The sequence below is a fragment of the Chelonia mydas genome, chromosome 9 (genome assembly GCF_015237465.2).
Source record: "Chelonia mydas isolate rCheMyd1 chromosome 9, rCheMyd1.pri.v2, whole genome shotgun sequence".
Classification (NCBI taxonomy): Eukaryota; Metazoa; Chordata; order Testudines; family Cheloniidae; genus Chelonia; species Chelonia mydas.
Window position 1 is genome coordinate 21,150,534 of NC_057855.1, and position 17,764 is coordinate 21,168,297.

The 17,764-nt window shown below is 44.3% G+C and overlaps 1 long non-coding RNA gene across 1 annotated transcript in view; it reads right to left on the reverse strand.

Moving 5' to 3' along the window:
* The window catches only part of LOC119567065, a 39,753-nt gene that overhangs the window by 11,886 nt on the left and 10,103 nt on the right, over positions 1–17,764 (reverse strand). The window contains exon 2 of the long non-coding RNA XR_005226780.2: positions 278–425. This is a non-coding gene — a long non-coding RNA (uncharacterized LOC119567065). The remainder of the gene's footprint in view (positions 1–277; positions 426–17,764) is intronic.

A 17,764-nucleotide genomic window follows, 5' to 3' on the forward strand; every position in this document is an offset into this window, starting at 1 on the left:
AACTAGAATATATTTAAATATATGGGAAATATAACTTAACCCACTTCAAGGCCACTTTATACCGGCAAAGTGGCAAATAAGGGCCATAGCATAAATGAAAATAACTGGGAGAAATAAGCAGGGGAAAAATTGCAACTGTTTTCCAGAACTGTGACTGTTTATGTAGAAGTTGCTCTCACCTTTGACATAGCTTTGAATGGCTAGCATTTAGGGCTCCCAGTGAAGTTGATAGCAAAACCTCAATTGATATTAAATGTAAGATCAAGCTTTTACTCACTATGTACCCCATCCTGTAGATCGTTGGCACTGCATAGGGTCTACTTCTAGGTGACCATTCTTGTCATTACAGTAGATTACTTGACACTGTGGTGCTCCAAGAAAACTCTCAACTCAGCTCAGTGCACAGATTAGCAGGATTCATCAGTCTGGGGAAACAGGAAACTAAGTTGTTTCAATACCAGTATTCCACAGTTGTGCAGGCAGAACACTAATGCTGAAGGTAGTTCTTCTTTGCCTACTGTACAATTTTTTTTCTGAAGCCAGTCTATGAGCCTGACAATAGCTTTAAGCTTTTCTCTGTACTGGTGTTTTAGCCTCCAGTAGCTGAAAGGATCCTATCATCTACACACAATAGAAATCTCTGCCCTGTATTCTTGGGATCTTCAGAACACACCAAGCATGGAAGATAGGTATCCATCATGTTAGAGTAATACCCATGGAACATGAAAAGACAAAACTGTTATTCATAAAGACTGAATTATTGTGCTGTGCATGGTAGGAGTTTTCCTAAGGAAAAGGAAAGTTTTCTTGTACCACTTAATTATCTATGGAATCCATGATATCTTGTATTTATAACCTTACTTCAATTACTATTAATACAGTAATGACCATGGAAGGATAGAAAGACAAAGTTGGTGAAGTAATAGCTTTTACTAGACCAGCTTTTGTTGGTGAAAGTGACAAGCTTTCGAGCTACCTGAAGAAAAGCTCTGTGTAGCTTGAAAGCTTGTCTCTTTCACCAAGTTGGTCCAATAAAAGATATTACCTCACCCACCTTGTCTCTGATATCCTGGGCCCTACAACACTACAGCTAACATGGTACAGTCTAATAAGATCCTGAACAATTTTGTTTCTCCATAGCCATATAATTTACATGGAGGAAATGAGTGAAAAGTTCAAAACAATCACAAGAAAACTTCTCTTCGCATTTACTTTAATTATGGGTATGTTTCACATGAAGACACCTTCTACAATTCCCAGTACAATGATACATCTCAGTACCCATTGCAGATTCTTTGATACTTAACTCCTGAAATATAAAAACGATGTACTTAGCAAACAGGACTATATCCAATAACTAGAGAAAAGAAAAACTGAGACACAAGAGACATAACAGGCAGGCAGGAGAAATGGTGAGAGGGAATAACAGAAAGCAGCAGGAGCTGCAGGGAGAGAGAGGAGGAGGAGCCTCTTATGTACCTCTCTAGCACCCCCAGGAGCCTGGTCTGATTAACACCAGCTTCGCAGAGAGCTGCCTGTTTCCTGCTGCTTCCCTGAACCCACTTGAGGAGAACAGGCAGTCAACTGAAGTAGCAGGAGCCAGTTAGGCCCTTAAGATGCTGATATCTTCCCTCACTCAGGCACTGCTACCAGCCTGCTTATTTGTCCCCTTCAACTGAGTGTTGAGAGCCAATATAGCTGACACAGAACAGCAGTGATGAGTGAAAGAAGAAAACGCCCCTCTGGGGCAGCATTCAGAAAAAGAAAGAAAGCAAAGAAAACTTTTCTATCTAAGCAGGAAGGAGCTCTCCTGAAATACATAGACATAAATGTTCATGGTGAGCCTTCCGGCCCCAGTGAGGATGTGAGCGGTGAGGAGATGCCTGATCTTCCAGTTAGAGGGCAGGTGACCTGGCAGCTACTACAGCATCCATATCTCCATCTCAAATGGATGCAACCATGCACATTCCTGAAGAAAAGTGTATCAGAGAAGAGTGTGGTTCAGGTGCAAGGAACAGCTGCTGCTGAGTTTAGTTCCTTAAGTTTAGATGATCCAGGACTGTGGACCCACTTGAGCAGTAGCCTGAGGGACTTCCTTGTACTGCCTGGGCCACAGCAAGTGAAAAACTTCATGTTCCCCAAAGACAATGAAAATAGAAGTTTCCATCCAACACATTACTGGCGTGAAATCCCCAATGGTGACAAAGTGGAGAGGCCAGGGCTTATGTACTCAAAAACCCAGAATGCTGCATACTGTTTTTGTTGCAAAATCTTCCAGTCTAATGTTCCAGCCACATTGGGTTCTACAGGAACAAAGGACTGGAAAAATCTGGCTAGAAATCTGGCATGCCATGAGAAGGCAGAAAATCACCAGAGAGCATTCCATAGGTGGAAACAGCTTGAGATGAGACTAAGGTTAAAGGCCACCATAGATAATCAGCATCAAGAGAAGATTGCATCAAAGTCTCTTTACTGGCAAAATGTTCTGAAAAGGCTCACTGCCATTGTGAGAGTGCTTGCTACCCAAAACCTAGCACTATGTAGCACTTCAGATCAGCTGTATGTGCCAAACAATGGAAACTTCCTTAAAAGTGTGGAGCTGATGGCTGAGTTTGACACTGAACTCCAGGAGCATCTAAGAAGAGTCACCACCCAAGAAATGTACACACACCACTACCTTGGAAAAACCATTCAAAATGAGATCATACAGTTACTGGCAACAAAAGTCAAACAGAAGATTGTGGCAGATCTGAAGTCAGCAAGATATTACTCTGTTATTCTGCACTGCACACCTGACATCAGCCATAGGGAACAAATGACTTTAATAGTGCATTTTGTAACAACAACAGAATCTAGTGAAAATGTCCCTGCAATGGTGACTGTCAGAGAGCATTTTCTAGAATTTATTGACATTGATGATACTACAGGAGCTGGTGTGACAAATGTGCTTCTTAAAAAGGTGGAAGATACGGGAATTGTGATAGCTGACATGAGAGGTCAGGGCTATGATAATGGTGCCAACATGAGAGGAAAGAACAGAAGAGTGCAGACACGGATCCGAGAGTTAAACCCTCAAGCTATTTTTGTCTCATGCAGTTCTCATTCATTGAACTTGGTGGTCAGTGATGCAACATTTTACATTTTAATGTAATTCAAAGCATCTATGTATTTTTTTCTGCATCAACTCAGCGATGGCAAATTTTGAAGCAACATCTGGGAATGTCCTCTCGGACACTGAAACCACTGAGTGCCACACGATGGGAAAGTCGAGTGGAGGCGATAAAGCCTATCAAACACCAAATTGGGAAGATAGATGATGCCATAGTTGCCATTATGGAGGATAATGCTATGACAGGAACTGTTCGCGGGAGAACAGTGGCAGAGGGAAATGGAATCACCAGAAACATACATAACTTCAAATTTTTGTGTGGCTTAGTGTTGTGGCATGACATACTGTTTGAAATAAATGTTATAAGAGACTCCAAGGTGTTGACCTTGATATATCTGGAGCAACGGAACAACTGGACAAAGCAAAGTCATACCTACAGTCTTACCGGTCAGATGAGGGATTTCAAAACGTTCTGAAGAGTGCACAAAAGTTGGCAGAGGAACTTCGCACTGAAGCTATTTTCCCACCCATTCAAGAATACAAGAGTCACCAAAAAAGAAGACATTTTGATTATGAGGCACAGGAAAAATCCCATAAGTGACCCCAAACAACAATTCAAAGTTGAATTCTTTAACCAGATGCTAGATTGTGCAATACAGTCAGTTGAGGAACGTTTCATGCAGCTCAAGGAACACAGCAGTATATTTGGGATGTTGTATGATATTCCAAAACTCCTCACTATACCTGAAGAAGACCCACACCAGCAGAGCAGGGCACTAGAGACAGTGTTGACACATGATGACATGTGCAATATTGATGCGAGTGATTTAGGTGATGAACTGAAAGCCCTTTCAAGATACATTTCAGCAGGATCAACTCCAAAGGCTGTTCTGGAATATAGGTGCACAAATAAGATTGACCACCCTCTTTCCAAATGCTTTTGTTGCTCTGCGCATACTTCTAACACTTCCTGTAACAGTTGCCAGTGGAGAATGCAGCTTCTCCAAGCTGAAGTTAATAAAAACACATCTACGCTCCACAATGACACAGGAGAGGCTGGTCGGCCTTGCAACCATCTCGATAGAGCATGAGCTGGCCCAGACTGTGGATCTTCAGGAAGCAGTTAAAATCTGTGCAACCAAGGAGGCACGGAAAGCACCACTTTGATTATTCAAACAGATAAAAATGCCAGTGTTTACTGTGCAGACAAGAAAAGTTACATTTGCTGTTCAGGCCTGAGGAAACTACAATCCATCGGTGATCTTCCTGATAACACCATCCTGGCCACAATGGATGTAGAAGCCCTCTACACCAACATTCCACACAAAGATGGACTACAAGCCGTCAAGAACACTATCCCCGAAAATGTCACGGCTAACCTGGTGGCTGAACTTTGTGACTTTGTCCTTACCCATAACTATTTTACATTTGGGGACAATGTATACCTTCAGATCAGCGGCACTGCTATGGGTACCCGCATGGCCCCACAGTATGCCAACATTTTTATGGCTGATTTAGAACAACGCTTCCTCAGCTCTCGTCCCCTAACGCCCCTACTCTACTTGCGCTATATTGATGACATCTTCATCATCTGGACCCATGGAAAAGAAGCCCTTGAGGAATTCCACCATGATTTCAACAATTTCCATCCCACCATCAACCTCAGCCTGGTCCAGTCCACACAAGAGATCCACTTCCTGGACACTACAGTGCTAATAAACAATGGTCACATAAACACCACCCTATACCGGAAACCTACTGACCGCTATTCCTACCTACATGCCTCCAGCTTTCACCCTGACCACACCACACGATCCATCGTCTACAGCCAAGCTCTGCGATACAACCGCATTTGCTCCAACCCCTCAGACAGAGACAAACACCTACAAGATCTCTATCAAGCATTCTTACAACTACAATACCCACCTGCGGAAGTAAAGAAACAGATTGATAGAGCCAGAAGAGTTCCCAGAAGTCACCTACTACAGGACAGGCCTAACAAAGAAAATAACAGAACGCCACTAGCCGTCACCTTCAGCCCCCAACTAAAACCCCTCCAACGCATTATTAAGGATCTACAACCTATCCTGAAGGATGACCCAACACTCTCACAAATCTTGGGAGACAGGCCAGTCCTTGCCTACAGACAACCCCCCAACCTGAAGCGAATACTCACCATCAACCACATACCACACAACAGAACCACTAACCCAGGAACCTATCCTTGCAACAAAGCCCGTTGCCAACTGTGCCCACATATCTATTCAGGGGACACCATCACAGGGCCTAATAACATCAGCCACACTATCAGAGGCTCGTTCACCTGCACATCCACCAATGTGATATATGCCATCATGTGCCAGCAATGCCCCTCTGCCATGTACATTGGTCAAACTGGACAGTCTCTACGTAAAAGAATAAATGGACACAAATCAGATGTCAAGAATTATAACATTCATAAACCAGTCGGAGAACACTTCAATCTCTCTGGTCACACAATCAGAGACATGAAGGTCGCTATCTTACAACAAAAAAACTTCAAATCCAGAGTCCAGCGAGAAACTGCTGAATTGGAATTCATTTGCAAATTGGATACTATTAATTTAGGCTTAAATAGAGACTGGGAGTGGCTAAGTCATTATGCAAGGTAGCCTATTTCCCCTTGTTTTTTCCTCCCCCCCCCCTCCCCGACGTTCTGGTTAAACTTGGATTTATGCTGGAAGTGGCCCACCTTGATTGTCATGCACAGTGTGGGGAGAGTGGTCAGTTTGGATGAGCTATTGCCAGCAGGAGAGTGAGTTTGTGTGTGTGGGGGGGGGGGTGAGAAAACCTGGATTTGTGCTGGAAATGGCCCACCTTGATTATCATGCACATTGTAGGGGGAGTGGTCACTTCGGATGAGCTATTACCAGCAGGAGAGTGAGTTTGTGTGAGTATGGGGGTGGGGGAGTGAGAAAACCTGGATTTGTGCTGGAAATGGCCCACTTTGATTTTCATGCAGGTTGTAAGGAGAGTGGTCACTTTGGATAGGCTATTTCCAGCAGGAGAGTGAGTTTGTGTGTGTGGTTTTTGGAGGGGGGTGAGGGGGTGAGAGAACCTGGATTTCTGCAGGAAATGGCCCACCTTGATTATCATACGCATTGTGAAGACAGTGGTCACTTTGGATGGGCTATTACCAGCAAGAGAGTGAGTTTGTTTGTGGGAGGGCGGAGGGGGGTTGTCTGGATTTGTGCTGGAAATGGCCCAACTTGATGATCACTTTAGATAAGCTATTACCAGCAGGAGAGTGGGGTGGGAGGAGGTATTGTTTCATGGTGTCTGTGTATATAATGTCTTCTGCGATTTCCACAGTATGCATCCGATGAAGTGAGCTGTAGCTCACGAAAGCTCATGCTCAAATAAATTGGTTAGTCTCTAAGTTGCCACAAGTCCTCCTTTTCTTTTTGCGAATACAGACTAACACGGCTGTTACTCTGAAACCTGAAAGTTAAGTGTTACTTAAAATTTTTGAACAAGGCATTTTAAGTTGTTAGTTCTCCTTTATTGGGGTAGGTAGCAGAGAAGTACCATGAGAGGAGTAGAACAGGAAGAAGGCAGAACTGTGATCTTTCAAAATTTTGGCCAAAGCGAGGGGATATGGGGGTGCCATTTGAGCGATCCACCTCAGGTGTCAAAATGTTGTGGGCCGGCTCTGGCTTTGAAGAACAGCCACAGGTGTCAGAGGACAAAGATGAGGGGTATAAACCTTCATGCTACAGGGCATAAACCACTCCCTAACTGCCTGAAGTTGAGAAGAAACTCCCCCCAACTTATTCCATGGTTGTTTGCTACAGGGAGTCATAGATTAAAAGCCCGAAAGAACCATTATAGTCATCAAGTCTGACCTTCTGCATAACACAGGCCCCAGAACCTAGCATAAATGTTACACCTTCTGAAGTATGTGGTACTGGCCACTGTCAGAGACAGGATACAGACTCAGGGCTTGAGCCAGAGCCCTTTGAAGTCGGGACAGTCTTTTTACTGATTTCAAAGGGATTTGGATTAGGCCTGAGGCAGATGACTGCTCTGATCCAGGCAATTCCTATTTTGTTGTTTGCTTCTTGGCTGTAGGAACTTTGGATAGGTTTTGAAGACTTTAAATCATGACTTGAGGACTTCAGTAACTCAGCCACAGGTTAGGGGTCAATTACAGGAGTGGGTGGGGGAGGTTCTGTGGCCTGCACTATACAGGAGGTCAGACTAGATTATCATGATGGGCCCTTCTGGCCTTAAAGTCTATGAGTCTTATGCTTCCATTTCAGATTTGAATATTTAATTAAACATTTCAGTTTAATAATGTCTGGGTGCTTCCTGTTAACTGAAAAACAGCTATGCAGTGGCCTAATATCTGTCTATAAAATAGAGTTACTTGATACAAACACATCAGTAAATGTACATGACAACCCCCCCAGACCATGATACTGTTATTCCCTCAAACATGAAGCAACCTAGGTTTGTAATTAAGTTACCAGAACAAGACTATGCATCAGAGAAGACTAATGAAATCAAACATCTGTACGCACTGCTGCTGTTCACAGTATGAAGCTCTTCTAAAAGAAAGAAATACAGCCACACAACTAAATTAAGAGGAAGGACTTAGCTCCTATATGATTTAAAATAAAACCTTTTAAAACTAACACCAGTATGCACAATTCATATTGCCATCCCTCCAGCTGCCTCAGCGCTTGAGTACTGTGCTTCCATGAGCACTGCAGGGACTGTACTTGTCCAGTGCAGTATGACAGAGTGCTTCAAGTATGTAGTAACACACTCCAAGGTTGTGTGTTTATTAGCCGATGTACACAGCTTAGACGTGGAGTTGCTCCTCATGCTTCAACAAGCGTGTATAGTGGCAGACAAGTACAAGCCCTGTAATGCTGTTGTAATTACAATAGCTTTTTTTTTTTTTTAAAGGCACTTTGAAAACATTACTATAAATGGCTGAGGGGAAGATTCAGCATTTCCTTTAGAGCCCAACTGTGGGAGGAGCACTGGCACTGGAATTTCAATCTACCTCTCCTCTGCCTCTTCTAGCTGCCATGTTTAATTCAGCCATGGCATTAACTGAGTGGCTGGGCAGAGATAGGGAAGTGATGGCAGCTTCTACGTGGAAGATCCACCACCCTCTCCCCTCTTGTGGCCATACTCATCAGAAAGCTCTGTTTCACTCTCCAGCCTAGTCATTGCATTTTAAAGGAGCATTCAGGGATGGGTGAGGAAGGGGCAAAGTAATATTAAAGCACATTCCATATACCTCAGTTCTTTTTAAACCTTGATTTGTGACCCTTCAGCTCCTTTCACTCCCCGCTTTCTGTTCTCAAGGTTTAAAAGTGTATAGCAGTTAAAATTTCAAATGACCTGTTGAAAGTGTCTGTTGATTTACAGACCCTTGCTGAAAAGACAATCAGACTCATTGGAGGAAAATAGGCAGAGGGAGAAGTGGTCAGATGAGTGCAGAAAAAACTGCTCATCCTAGCTGAGGCCGCTCTTATGTGGCAGTGAGAGGGTTCCTTCTTGTCACCCCATTGTTTAATGCATATATGGGGCCACAGGAAGATTAGTGAGGAGATTGGGCTGCAGTACTTTCAATAGGTTGATGGTACCCAGCTCCACATCTCCATTCTCACTCAGCCCAAACAATCAATGATCTTTCTCAGCATCTGGATGAACAGGGAAGGATGGATAAAAGCTGGCTAATAAACAGAGGCTCAGTCCAGACAAGACTAATGCAACTGAAGGATATGGCAAGAATTATTTCTGCTCCCTTGATTGAGGGTGTGTGCGCACCATTTGTTGGCCAGGCTCACAATCAAAAGACCAGCTAGCAGCAAGAAACATCTTTTACATTTAGACAGGAAGTTGCAATTGTTTCTCCTTTTGGTAGACCATGCAACTATCATTCCTTCCTTTGTCACATAAATATCAGATACTGCAATATGTGCTATGGAGGTCTACATTTAAAAACCATCTGGAAACTGAAGCTAGTGGTGGAATAAAATTGACCTGCTTGGTAAGCAGAAAATCTCACCACAAGCATATTAAACCAATACTCCCCCATTTGCACTGGCTGCTTGAGAATTTTGGGGTGAACTTAAGGTCTTGGTTTTGACCTCTAAAGCCCTAACTGGCTATGGGCCACCTCTCTATCATGCTATTCTGCCACAGTTGAAATCAGCATAGGTACTTAAGCTGGCATCTCATGGGTATAAATGAGAGGGGCTTCTGGTTGGGCATGCTCTGCAAGGACCCCACAGCTTTGGAATTCACTCCCCACCTTGCTCCCAAATAACCTGAATCTCATGACATTCAGAGCACATTGCAAAGCTCATCTTTTTTCCTAGCATTTCAAAGTAGAGGAGTGGGAGAAGATTTTGCAAGGGAGGGCTCAGGGGACTTGTAAGAGAGGAAAGAGGATTCAAGGACTTGGTGCATGGTGATATAGTTTATATTAAATGGTATTGCTGTACTTGCGTTGTGTTTTTAAGTTATGTCATACAATGTATGGCTAGACACAGTTGTCGTGTTTGTATAAATCTAAATAAGTGAACAAATAAAAACCCTCCAAACCTCAAAACTTAATGTTGTGAAGTGTCTCTGATTAAATGAAATCTTAATATAGATGTCTTTTGCTCTAGCAAGAATAAGTCATGCTAGGGTGTGCACATCTCAAAGCTGCCAAGCTGTGTACAAGCCCCGCACACCTTTGTGTGGTATTGCCATAGCACCAACATGTCCTGACTGGTATTTTGTTGTACAAAACCTAGTGTTAATCTGTGTGTATAAAACACCTGGGCTGGGCACTCTCAGTCTCTTTTTATTATCTTTTAACTGACAATAAGCCTAGTTCAGGGTGTTATATGAACAGCAGCACCTGAAGGTTTTCAGACTAACAAAAAAAGCAAATTACATATTTAAGGAAAGAAAAAAAAAATCAATAATCCAACAGTGACAAAATGAAGCAGAAAGGAGGGTGAACCAATTCCATTCGCATTTACCATGAAATCGCAAGGGCATCATTGAATTAAGTGCTGAGAGATGTTTAGGCTCAGCTGGCCAGCCCCACACTTCCCTTCTTGTTTAAAATTCATTTTCTTAATTTAGATTAGTCAAAAGTTAGCATTTATTCTGCAGTAAAGACTTTTTGGCCAATTTCATGGATCATCTCACAAATCCATTACTGATGGCTATTACACTTACATCAGTCTAGACGACGAACTTCCAGAAGGTTCTTGCTGAAGCATTTCCAGGCTGTCTTTTTTGAAAGATTAAATAAAATGCCAGGGGGATGTTTTCCCTTAGCCATAATTAAATTTCCTGAATAAAAACTATCTGCATAGTTAACAATGACTGTACATCAATGAGGGTTATTTATTTTAAAATAAATTCTGGATTGTCCATGTCTGATTTTTCCACACTGATTAAAATATAAAGCCTGGTAAAGGCAGGAACAGCATATAACCTAAGGGACTGGGTAAGGGAATAGTAAACTTGTTAATTCTAGGCTTCAAGTTGAAATCTATCTATCTGAGGCAAGTAATGACTGAAACTTAACACTAGCTAATGGCTGTTCAGTAGCTTCTTTGAAAGAAGATGATCTCAGTCCTCAGAACTGACACTAACTGGCATCATTGTTGATAGCCTCAGAAAACTAGAGAGGAAGGATGGTCCAGTCATTATAGTACTAGCCTAGGACTCATGAGATTCAGGTTCAATTCACTGCAAAACTTTCTGTGTGACCCTGGAAAAATCACTTAGCCTCTCTTTACAGACGGGGAACCAAAGCACATTGGAGAGAATAATACTTTCCTATCCCACAGGGGTGTTATGAGGACTAATCCATCAAAGATTGTGAAGTGCTTTGCAATTTACTGGTAGAAAGTATTACATAAGAAAGAAATGGTTACTCACCCTGTGCAGTAACTGTGGTCACTAGGGATGCTTGCGCCCTCTGCATCTTTGATTGGAGATCTCACAGCAGTATCCATTTGGCCCACACATGCAGGCTAGTCAGCATCATATCTCGTGCCATTGTTATATAGAACTGCGAGGACAAACCACCTTCAGTTCCTTTTCTACCACGAAGCCCTATAGCAGAGAACTCTGAAGCAAAGGGAAAGGAGGGCAGGTAGTGGAGCACCTATAAGGGGACACATCTCGAAGAACCAATTACTGCATAGTAAACATTTTTTCTTCTTCAAGTAGTGTCCCTATGGGTGCTCCACTCTAGATGACTACTGAGCAGTTCCCTCTAAGGAAGAGGGGGCTTTGGAGTCGAGTCCAGTCCAGAAGACAGCACAGCCAAGCCAAACACAACGTCAAAAGCAGAGCTGTGAGTTACTGCATAGTGTTCAACGAATTTATGTATAGAAGCCCAAGTACCAGCCTTACGTATTTCAATAACAGGCACACTTTTGAGAAATGCTGTAGAGATGGAAATGGACCTCATAGAGTGAGGTCATATGTCCAAAGGTGCTTGAATATTACAAGATTCGTAGCAAGAATTAACGCAATCAGACATCCACTTAACTTGTGATGTCCACAAACAGTTGAGACCCATCAAAAGGAAGGTCTTCCATCACAGTGGTTCTCAACCAGGGGTCCTGGACCCACTAGGGGGCCGGGAGCAGGTTTCAGGGGGTTTCTCAAGCAGGGCCAGTGTTAGACTCGCTGGGGCCCAGGGCAGAAAGCGGAAGCCCCACTGCATGGGGTCTGAAGCCACGGGCCCTGAGCCCCACCACTCGGGGCCGAAGTTGACACCTGAGCAAAGTAGCTTCGCGAGGGGCCTTGTGGCATGGGGCCCCAGGCAGCTGTCCTGCTTGCTACCCCGTAACGCTGGCCCTGGCTTTTATATGTAGAAACTAGTTGTTGTGGCACAGGTGGGCTGTGGAGTTTTTATAGCAGAGGTGGGCAAACTACGGCCTGCAAGCCACATCCGGCCCATCCTGCCCGGCCCTGGAGCCCCTGGCCCCTTCCCCGCAGCCTCAGCTCGTCGTGCTGCCAGCACTCTGGGCGGTGGGGCTGCGAGCTCCTGCCAGGCGGCGTGGCTGCGAGAGCCGCTGGGTGTAGTGTATTAAATTGCTTCCCGTAGGAATGTACTACTTACGGAGCACCAGGACTGGCAGCCGTAAGTAGCACATTCCTACGGGGAGCAATTGAATACACTACACCCCCAGGTAGAGAAGGCTGTGCCTCCCCAAACAGCCTGGCCCCCACCCCCATCCGCCTTCTCCCACTTCCTGCCCCCTGACTGCCCCCCTCAGAACTCCTGACGCATCCAACCCACCCTGTTCCTTGTCCCCTGACTGTCCCCTCCTGGGACCCCCATCCTCTAACCACCCCCCTGGCATCCCACCCCCTATACAACCCCCGCCGCCCCCCCACCCCCGCTCCCTGTCCCCTGACTGCCCCGACCCCTATCCACACCCACGCCCTGACAGGCCCCCCGGGACTCTCACACCTAGCCAACCGCCCCGTCCCCTGTCTGCCCCCGGGACCTCCTGCCCCTTATCCAACCCCCCCACCCTCTGCCCCCTTACCATGCCGCTCAGAGCTCCAGGACTGGCAGTGTAAGTAGTAAACCGTAAACAGCACATTCCTATGGGGAGCAATTTAATACATTACACCAGCTCTCCATACACTTTCGGAAACCCGAAGCGGCCCTCAGGCCAAAAAGTTTGCCCATCCCGGTTCTATAGCACCGGTTGGGGAGACCTCAGTAAGAAAAAGGTTGAGAACCCCTGTTCCATTATATACTGGACCTCTTTCAGAAATCTTGAAAACTGGAACTAGGAAGCCCTCTTCATAACTACTGCTTGTGGAGATCGAATGGATGGCAGTATCAGCAGTGTCGAGGGAGGCTTGTGGTGACGTTCTGGCAAGTAGTTGGCCCTCCATAATAATTGCTTGGAATTGCTCTCTATGCTCCACTGGTAGGATCCCAGAGCTCAGACTCCAGCCCCAGCATCACAATTTTACAGCCTTGTAGTCTGAGCCCCAGCCAGTTGACACAGGCGAACCACAGATGTTTGACTGCCGTGTAGACATATCTACAATTAACAATGATGAGCAGCCTTGCCTGCAGTCTCAGCAGAAAGGCCACATATTGAATGGGCCATAGAAAATTAAATGCTGGAGGTGGTTTCTTCAGGGCTGAGTTGAGCCACATATTGATGCGACAGCATTCAGAGGCTTGCACTTTATTGTACCTATCCTGAGGCTAAACTAAGGGATTTGGGTCCTATGGCTGTGAATCAGAACTAAAAACAATTTTAAAGAAAAAAACATTTGTAGTCCAACTTTCAAAGATAGGAGCCCAACTTTAGACTCCTAAGTCCCTGTTTAAGCACCTAACCAGGGGATTTTTAAGAGTGCTGTTAGGATTGTAGGTCACCGAGAGATACTTCAAAATTTCACCTTCAGAGCTTAACTTTGGGCTCCTATTTTTGAAAAATGTGGCTAGTAACTAAGTGGCACTATTTTAACTTCAGAGAGGTTATCACAATACAGTAACTCCTCACTTAACGTCCTCCCGCTTAACATTGTTTCAAAGTTACATCGCTGCTCAATTAGGGAACATGCTCGTTTAAATGTGCAATGCTCCCTTATAACGTCATTTGGCTGCCTGCTCTGTACACTGCATGTAAGATTTTGTGGGTGGAAGAGCAGCAACTTTACAAGGGAGCATTGCACAAGTTCCTCTTCTCCGCCTCCTTCCCCTTCCTCCCAGCGCTTCCCCCACTGCCAAACAGCTGTTTAGCGATTCTTAGGACTTTCTGTGAGGGATGGGGAGGAGCAGGGAAGCGCTGCATCGCCACTCCTCCCCCTCCCTCCCAGAAAGTCCTAAGCGTTGCCAAACAGCTGAGGACTTTCTGGAGGCAGGGAAGGAGTGGAGATGCAGCGTGCTCCAGAGAGGAGGTGGAGTGGGGGTTGGAAGAGGTGAGCCTGGAGTGGAGAGGGGATGGGAAGAGGTGGGTCTGGAGCATCCCCCAGCACAGTTGGCACCTGTTCTTCTCCGGGTAAGCTGCCACTGGTGCTGCGAAGGTGCTTCTTAGCGTTCTTGCCTGCAGCAGGCTGTGCCTGTGTGGGGTAAGCTAGGGGCACTTCCCAACCACAGTACAGTACAGTACATAATACCTTTTGTCTGCCCCAAAAAAATTTCCTTGGAACCTAACCCCCCACATTTACATTAAATCTTATGGAAAAATTGCATTTGTTTAACATCGTTTCACTTAAAGTTGCTTTTTCAGGAACATAACTACAACATTAAGTGAGGAGTTACTGTACATTTTATTTGTCCACACATGAAATAAGAATGCAAAGGTTTCCAGTGCTGTTTTGTAATGTTACTACCACAGCTACCAATTATTAGCAATCTAAAGGAGTGGGCAATGCTCTCGGAACAGTAATTCAGTAGTCCCTGGCAAAAACATAACCAGCACAGGGAGCACAAGAATATGAAACATTATCTTTTTTTTTTTTTTTAATCAGTCCTACAAAACCTGCACTGTTTTTTTTTTTTTTTTGTTACTTCTCAGTATATTGGAGTACTTTAAGTATTTAAAATGAAATAGTATATGCCAGTGTCTCTTCAAACGTTGTTCAAGACTCCAACCGTGTTTTCCTGTCAAAGCATTGTGGAAAGCATTTAGAGTGTAAATTTTGTGCATGGATTAATGATTCTCAGGTTTTGGTGCCCACTTTGTTTGGTTGCTTGTCTGTGTAGTGGAGGGAAATCTTTTCTCTAGGTGTAGCTTCTTGAACTAAATCAAGGACACACAGAATTTACTGATTTTTTTTTTCAAACCTGATTCAACCCTCAGACAAGTTTACTCAAATGAACAGCCACTCTAGGCCTGTCCCTAGAGGCCAAATTGTTGACTAGTCTCATTTCTAAACCTGGGAGACCAATTCATTGCCCTTTGAGAACCATTCTAAAGTAAATGAATAGTTGACTGACTGCTCAGTGGGTTTCTTAATGAAACACATTTCACAAACATGTTGATTCATGAACTCCACATTTTAAGATGGAAAATGTCATTGTAAAGGAAATGGGCCCCTTAATGAAGGGCCTCTAATGAAGAGATTGTTGGTGCCACCTTTTGAGAGGAAAGCATGAACAGAATGGCTTCTTATTTGTATATTCATGGAATTTAAGTAACTGTTGAGTGTAATTTGCCCTGTGATGTATATTTATGGTGTAATCACCATAACTTGCTACAAGAACATGAACTGCTTTACAATGCAAGAATTCAATGGGACTTTGCCAAAAGACAGACGCATGTGGGCTATTCTTGCCTATCATGTTAGTGCATGTCTTAAAGGGTATGTCTACACTGCAATTAAAAACCCATGGATGGCCAGGATCAGATGACTTGGGCTAAGGGGCTGTTTAATTGTGCAAGGTGGGAGTTTCCCAGAGCTCAGGCTGCAGCCCGAGCCCCCACACAGCAACTAAACAGCTCCTTAGCCCAAGACCCAAAGATCATTAAGTGGTCCACTGAGACCCTCAGCAATTTTCAAGTGGTCCTCAAAAAAAAAAAAAAAAAAAAAGTTAGAGAGCCACTGATTTAGTGGAAAGATTTAACGGGACTCTAAAATCCATGCTCGGGATATACACTAAGAAGAGGGGCCAAAATTGGGATGAGTTATTACCATTTTTGTTGTGTTCTTACAGGGAAGTACCCCAAGAATCCACAGGTTTTTCCCCATTTGATCTTTTGTATGGAAGAAAAGGGAGGGGATCAAGGCATATATAGATGACTTAGCGGTGTTCAGTGACTCATGGGATGCTCATAAAAAACACCTGGGAATTGTGCTGTCCACACTCAAGGAGGCTGGTCTAACCGTAAAACCCTCTAAGTGCAAGATAGGAGCAACCAGAGTCCCTTATTTGGGACACTGGGTTGGAGGGGGACAGATATCCCGATCCCCTTAAAGTGGAAGCCATTGTAAATTGGCCTGTGCCCCAAACTAAAAAAACAGGTCCAATCATTCATCGGTTTGGCAAACTACTACAGAAGGTTTGTGTGTGGGTTCAGCAACATTGTATCCCCAATCACAAACTTGTATAAAAAGCACCAACCCAATAAAGTGGTTTGGTCAGAGGCATGCCAAAAGGGTTTTGAGAAGATAAAGACAATCTTGTCTGGAAAACCCGTACTAGCCAGTCCTGACTTTGAAAAAACTTTTGAGCTATGTACAGATGCCTCGATATTGGGGTAGGTGCTGTACTGATGCAGACAGGGGAAGGCAACAAAAAACACCCAACTGTCTTCTTAAGTAAAAAGCTGTCACCAACTGAACAAAATTACTCTGTCATTGAAAAGGAATGTTATGCTATGGTGTGGGCAGTTAAACAGTTGAGGCCCTATCTCCTTAATAAAAAATTTAGGATCCTGACTAACCATACCAAGGGCGAATGGTCTAACAGAACCAAAGGAACAAACTCCAAACTTCTGCGCTGGAGTCTGATCCTGCAGGAGTTTGACATGGAAATTATATACATGAAAGGGAAGGGAAAACATGGTAGCAGACGCTGTGTCCAGGAGAGAGGACCCAGGGCACACTGCCTTCAAGATAGTCAGTGACTAACCTTCTTGCAGTAAACTAATGGGGGAGGTGTGATGTCCTGTACCTTGGGGGAAACACCCAGCACCCCCATGTTCATACTTAGAATATGATTGTGTGATATCTAATGCAAAGTTTGTCATGTCAGGTGTCTTCAGAAGGCTCGTGATGTACTGAGCATTGTTGTGATAGTAATCATTGTTATAGTAATGTTATAGGTTGTAATTTCATGTATATAGTTATGAGGCTAAAAGCGTGCCCTCATGGCTTAAAGCAGGCCCAGGCAAAAACTCTCCAGAAGCAGAGGGGCAGTTCACACCTCATCAGGGCATGTATGGGACAAACCCAGCCCAGCCTCATAGGAACAAAGGACACTGGCCTAGGCAACAACAAAGGATCTGTTGGACTCTTGAGTGAGTCACTCCCCTTCCTTTGGTCAGTTTGGGATTGCGATGAGGTAATGTTCACCTGACTCCAAAGGGTGGGGGGCAAAGCCAAGAGGTAAGAAAGGACACGATAAAAGGGGAGAGGCTTGCCATGCTCTTCCTCTCTCTTCCACCTACATCTACAGACACCACCAACACCGTGCGCTCAAGTGCTGATCAAAGGGGAGAGCCTGGCTGAAGAGCAACCAGCCAGCCTGTGGTGAGCTGCATCTAAGTTTGTAAGGGCACTGAAAATGTTAAGATCAGCTTAGAATGCGTTTTGCTTTTATTTCATTTGACCAAAACCGACTTATTGTGCTAGGACTTACAATCACTTAAAATATATCTTTGTAGTTAATAAATCTGTTTGTTTATTCTACCTGAAGCAGTGCATTTGGTTTAAAGCATGTCAGAGACTCCCCTTGGGATATCAAGCCTGGTGCATATCAATTTCTTTGTTAAATTGATGAACTCATGTAAGCTTTCAGCGTACAGCGGGCATAACTGGACACTGCAAGATGGAGGTTCCTAGAGTTGTGTCTGGGACAGGAGATATTAGCTAGTGTCATTCGGTTGCATAATCCAAGGAGCAGCTTACATGCCAGAGGCTGTGAGTGAACAGCCC